Below are 6748 nucleotides of genomic sequence, written 5' to 3'. Positions count from 1 at the left end.
ATTTTTCAACTGTGAAAGCTGTGGCGAGTGGCAACAAATCGCTAAACAGGAAGGTTTAGCCGAACAAAATGGGGATATCGAGTGATAACAAAACAATAAACTCTTTAGATTGAAGATAATTTTGTGATCATGAAAAGGACCCTTTTTAGCCTGCATGTGAATCCAACGAGCGAACAAATCGTAATGAATGTATTTTTTTGCCATCGCTCCATTTTAACGCTCATTCGTTCGTCTCGTTGGACTCGCCCCTCTGGCTGAGTCTGCCGATTTGTCTCTATCCTGTGAGTGTGTACCGCTAGAGTATAAAACACGCGGACCCCAAAAAAATATCTTATTTTCTTTCAAACCGTAAACCCGTGTGGTTGTACGGCATCGGCATCGTGGACGTAACAAAGGAGGACAAGTTAAGGGAAAGGCAAAGTCTCACTCGAACCGTGCAGGTCTCCAGTTCCCTGTTGGTCGCATTCACTGATTGCTCCGCAAGGGTAACTAGGCCGAACGGATTGGTGCCGGAGCACCAGTATACCTAACAGCGATTATAGAGTTTCGGCCGTCGGAGTGCTCAAGTTGGCTTGCAAAGCTGCTCACGACAATCAGAAAACCCGCATCAAGAACAGAGCAGCTTCGGTTCGGCGCTCATCAAGGCAACAATTAGTTTCAGTGAGTGGCAAAGTGTTTCTCCGGCACGTCGCATTAAATGTAATTTACTGAACAACATGTCACAAGCTGGATGGGAAGAAATTTTCCAACTGTGAAAGCTGTGGCGAGTGGCAAACGCAATAGCTAAACAGGAAGGTTTAACCGAACAAGATGGGAATATCGAGTGATAACAAAAACACAACACCAAAGGTTCTTTTCAGAACCATCAACATATTCATAAAGAGTAAACAGTAAACTAATCCATTTTTCAGGTAGATAGGTAGGTATTCACGTAGGAGAAGAAAATAAAACAATATATTAAAAATATATATTTAACAAAAGCTGTCCCCTTTGTATAGTACTACGTCACTCCGGTTGTGTCCCCGACATTACCCACCCGTCTTTTTTTGCTTTAACTAATTGTTTCAGCTGTATTTCAAGCTTTGAATATTCCTCGAAGTGTGTGGATGTTCCATGTCTGCGAAAAGCTTTGAAAGCATCAGATTTTTTCAAATACAATTTTGTGCATTCATCGTCCCAGCCAGGAGTGGCTGGTTTTCTTTTAAATGAAGCACTTGGAACTTTTCTTTTTTGTGCTTCCAGTGAGCTTTTATACAATAAATCGACGAAGAATCGATATTCTTCCAATGGTGGAAGTATATCTATTGATTCGACACCGATTGTTACCGCCGTTGCAAATTTTTGCCAGTCGATGTTCCTTGTTAGATCAAATGGAACTCGAGATGGTTCAGTGGATTGCGGGCTACACTTGATTTATATATTGATTGGCAAGTGATCGCTACCATGGGGATCATTAATGACCTTCCACTGACAATCTAATGATAGCGAGTTTGAGCACAAAGATAGATCGAGTCGGCGTTCCCGAGCCGGAGGTTTTGCAATTCGTGTCACTTCACCAGTGTTCAAGATAGTCAAGTTGAAATCGTCACATAAATCGTAAAAAATAGCCGCCCTAGCGTCATCATAAAGATTGCCCCACCCAGTACCATGGGAGTTCATGTCACCCAAAATTAGAACTGGGGTTGAGAGAATCGAAATTAGATTCCAAAGTTGACTACGGCTAATGGAAGTATTCGGGGGAACGTATACTGAAGCTATGCAGAGTTCTTTATTCTTTGCAGTTATTTGACAAGCGACGATTTCGACGTCTGATAGAGCTGGGAGAGGAATTTTATAGAAAGAGTAGCACTTTTTGATCCCTAAAAGTACTCCTCCATAGGGATCATCTCTATCCAGGCGAATAATATTAAAATCGTGGAAGTTGAGTTCTGTGTCAGAAGAAAGCCATGTTTCGGAAAGAGCGAATATATCACAATCATAATTTTGAAGTAAAAATTTGAACGAGTCTAGTTTAGGCACTAGACTACGGCAGTTCCATTGTAGCACATTGATCATATCTTCTACTACGTTAGATGAATTATCCATCGAAAGATATGATTGATGCAAGGAGGGGCCATGAAGCAGTCAATTGCTTAAGATAAGACTTTAAAGATGGAAGCAAGGCAGAAATAAGGCTTCTGAGGGGGTCTTGAATTTTGAACGTGTTTAGTATGAAGTCCACAATGTCCGAAAAAGCTATCAATCCTCGATTAGACGCGAATTGTCTACGAGAAGATCGAGGAGCAGCGTTTTTATTTCTCTCTTCTCTGGGTAATGACGTAAAATCCTTGCTGCAACCAGGAACTGGCTGAGAAGGAGCCTTCGGATTCGTTTTTTTGCTACTATTACCCTTGGAATTAGACAATCTTCCGAGGGTCATTTTAGCTTTCTTACGGTGCACCATTGGTGAAGAGAGCTTTCTTTTTGATGATTCATCCTTTATTGAAGATTCTGGTGCAGCCGAAGTATGACCCTCATCAGAATCAGAATCCGATTCTTGAGATGACAAAACCAAAAATTGGTTTTCATTTTGAGCGGCTGATGCGGTCTTTAGCATTTCAGCATAAGTCAGCTTGGAGCGTCCAGCGATAGAACGCTTCACTTTATCGGAGTGCTGTTTGTACCTTGGGCACTCTTGTAGAGGGTGAGGATTCTCGCCACAGTGAATACATTTTTCCACTGTTTGAGTGCAAGAATCCTCACTATGTTTATCGCCACATTTGCCGCAACGAAATTTGTTGCCGCAGTGGCTAACCGAGTGTCCCAACTTTTTACATTTGGTACAATTATAAACCCGCGGTACAAACAGGCGCACTGGGAAAAAAACATTTTCTACTTTCACATAGTTTGGGAGAACAGAACCTGCGAAAGTAACTCGAAAAGAGTGCGAGGGCTTATAAACTTTTTTATTTTCTTCCAAAGATGCTGAATGCAGATTTCTAACATCCAGGATCTTTACAAGATCTCCAATCATCGAGTTTTTGAAGGAACCCGACGCTTGTTTTAGTTCATCGACACTCAGACTCGCGTCGGTTACTACGCCTTCTATCTCCACTTCTCGAGAAGGGATGTAGATGTGATACTCCCTGTTAAAAACTTCGTGGTCAACAATCTTGTTGGCCACATCAAAAGTCGGTGCTTCTACACGCAGTTTGTCCGGTCTCTCTTTATGTATCGAGACGCCCTTATAATTACGCAGCAAATCTCTTGAAATATCAAGAGTTCTCAAAGCTTTTTCCTTGGGCCGAAAGAAAACAACCCATGGTGCCTTCGAGGACTGTTGATAATAACGCGTCCGCGCAACATTGGCATCAGCAGATGTCATAACGGTGGCGCAGACGGTGCGCAACCGCCTATGAAAACGAAAAAAAAAAAGACGGGTGGGTAATGTCGGGGACATAACCGGAGTGACGTAGGACTATACAATGTGTTGTAATTTGAAGCCACTTTTAATTCGGAAACCATGCATGGGTTTGTAAAAACTGAATGATCAATTTAAAAGACCCCAACCACCAATAAGTTCAAGAACAAGCATAAACAAGATAAATCAGTTTATATTATATGTCATATTATGTCACTTTAGAATGAATTGGTATTGTAAAAAACTTTTCATAAATCTTCTTTGAAAGGTTTAATGGCCCTGAAAAGCGCCGTGTTTCACGGTGGCTGGTTTTGCCACCAAAGCAGTCTGTATAAACAAACTTTTTCCTTCTTCTACCTGCTGCCGTTTTGAGATTGCGTTTGCCACTCGCTGAAACTAGTTGTTGCCACCGAACCGAATGTGCTCTGTTCTGTAGGCGGGTTTTCTTATTGTCGTGAGCAGCTTTGCAAGCCAACTTGAGCACTCCGGCGGCCGAAATTCTATAACCACTATTAGGTTTAATGTTTAATGTTTAATGTAATGAGTTTAATGTTTTGTTATCACTCGATATCCCCATCTTGTTCGGCTAAACCTTCCTGTTTAGCGATTGCGTTAACCACTCGCCACAGCTTTCACAGTTGGAAAATTTCTTCCCATCCAGCTTGTGACATGTTGTACAGTAAATTACATTTATCACCACCACTCAGTGTCGGATTGGAGGCAATTTTAACCTGTAATTGAACATTTGCGATGACAGTGGTACAGTGTCGACTCTCAATGTGGGGTCATAATTTGGAACCTGCACTCTATGTTTACAAAAATGTCCAACTAAATATGTCGCATTACATGACCGTCCAATTAGCTAAATGTCGAACGAACTGATTGTAAATTACTGTACTTCCAATCTGGAAACAATTTAAGAATTGGTGAAAATTGAATAATCAGGAAAGTCCCCAACTATCAATAAGCTCAGAACAACTGCCAAATTCACATACTCATCAGATCCTGGCAAACAAATTATGAAAAAATCAATTTGTGTTATTTTGGATATTGTTTTAGAAAACATTGAACTGTATTTCGTAAACTCTTTTTTGACAGGTTTAATGGCCCTGATAAGCGCCGTGTTTCATGGGATGGTTCCAATTTAGAAAACTTAGTACTCGTGGTTTTGAAAAAAAAAACATTTCGAACGCCCTCGATGCCGCCTTGTTCTGGATTTGTCACCAAAGCAGTTTGTATAAAGAACAAACTTTTTTCTTCTGCTACCTGCAGCCGTTTTGCGATTGCGTTTGCGTCTGCCTGTTGTTGTCTTGATGTCCACCGAACCAAAGCGCGAGCAGTTTTGCCAGCCAACTCGATCACTTCGGCAGCCGAAACTCTATAACGGCGGCTAGGTGGACTGGTGCACTGGTACTAACGAGCTCGGCCTAGCTACCCTTGCGGAGCAATTGGTGAATACACCTACGGGAAACTGCATTCCAACACGGTTCGAGCGGGATTTTGCCTTTCCCTTCACTTTTCCTCCTTTGCCATGTCCAGACATGGCTGCTTGTGTTAATTTGTTGATGTGATGTGATGCGAAACGATGTGGTGTACGGTTTGGATGAGAATGATCGTCTGGCTCGCTCGAGAATTACGCATGTGTGAGACTGCGACCAATGTTTCGTTCATTTTTTTCTTTTTCCTTTCCAATCGTGCTTCATTGGATTTCGCTGCTGCTCTGGTTGCCCGTTTTGGTCGGGACGATTTGAGGAGCACAAAATGGACCAATCAAAAATGGGCACATAGTGAATTTGGACAATGCTTGATATTTCACAATTATTCAATTGTTTATCTCAAGAAAAATTAAATGTTATTCGTTATGATAGATGCGTAGATATATTTCCTATCAATTGATGCAAACACCTTTGCGATCTATTGAGAAATGCTCGAGTTATAAGCGTTCCAAATCTTGCATTTTTTCCTACTTGTTCAGTGCCTAGATTTTCATTTCACCCCCTATATCTTCCGGTTAGACGTAGTCCTACGTCAAAACTCGCACGCACACACTCGCGCAAAAACTCAACTTAAAACTAACTTAGACTAAAAACTAACTTAAACTAAAAACTAGCTCAAATCAAAAATCTTCTTGAAAAAAAACAATAATTTCGTAAAAAAAAAAATTTAATAAATAAAAACTCAATAAAAAAATTTAGTCTGATGAGTTCGAACAACTTGAACAACCCTATTCAGGGAGCTATACAACGCTGCACGCTACGGTATAAGCACAATAGCGAGACGGCAAAAACTATTCTATTGTACTTCTCTGTTTGATGTTTGGTGAAGATACAAATGTGACGCTCAATGGAACCAATTCACAGAACACCGGTCCAGCGTCGCTGGAGAGGTGCTGCTTCCTCGCTGTTCCGGATGCGTTGGCACTTAACTTGTCACAACAACCAAAACTCACTTTGGCGGAGGGGAAAAAAAAACTTTCCAGCTTCGATATTGTAGCGGAGGACGGACAATGTGTGTCCGTCTCTTGCAAATAATCGACGAGGAATGAACCCTTTTCTTATGCGATCCCTATCCACCACATAACAATTTTTTTTTCCAAATTGTTTAGCGAACACGATTTTTTGTGCGGTCCCTATCACAAAACAGTTTTGCCAAAAGAATCCCACGGTCAACTATGAGCGCAAACTTATCAATGATTTCCTCATAAAATAAAGACATCTGCATTATCTCATAAAGGAAATATTTTCCACAGTCATCATCATAATTCCGAATAACCGTTTCTGGTCAGATCTCGCCCGCAAATAATTCTTGATCTGTCGAACAACAAAAAAAGTTCTTTCAGCGGATACCGTTGTATTAGGCAATGTCAGTATCATTCTGGCCAGCCGTTTCGAAGAAGGGTTGATGCAGGTGCAACGATAATCGAAATAATGGGCCTGATCACGAACGTCACTTTACGGTGAAAACGAAATGAATTGTATGCAATTTGTAAACATTTCATTCGGTTTTCACCGTGAAGTGATGTTCGTGATCAGGCCCAATGACTATAATTTAAAAAGAACCGTCAGCTTATTACAAAGCTTCGCTTAATCGAATTTTGAGTGGTATGAAATAAGCATTTCCAAATTTCCAGTAGGTAATGCGACATCGAAGTCGGCAAATTTTTCGTAATTCAACAAAGTGACGAAATTGTATTCATCTAGTTCCTAAAAAAAGTTTTTTCATTTCATCAATAATTTTGTCTACAATCGATTCATATAAACGACAATAATTGATGACGTTACTGTCATTCATAGTTTCGCCAGATATATCAATTGCATGTTTGAGCGTACTATCGAAATGATGATCTGC

The sequence above is a fragment of the Toxorhynchites rutilus genome, chromosome 3 (genome assembly GCF_029784135.1).
Source record: "Toxorhynchites rutilus septentrionalis strain SRP chromosome 3, ASM2978413v1, whole genome shotgun sequence".
NCBI lineage: Eukaryota > Metazoa > Arthropoda > Insecta > Diptera > Culicidae > Toxorhynchites > Toxorhynchites rutilus.
This window is presented reverse-complemented; position numbering follows the sequence as displayed.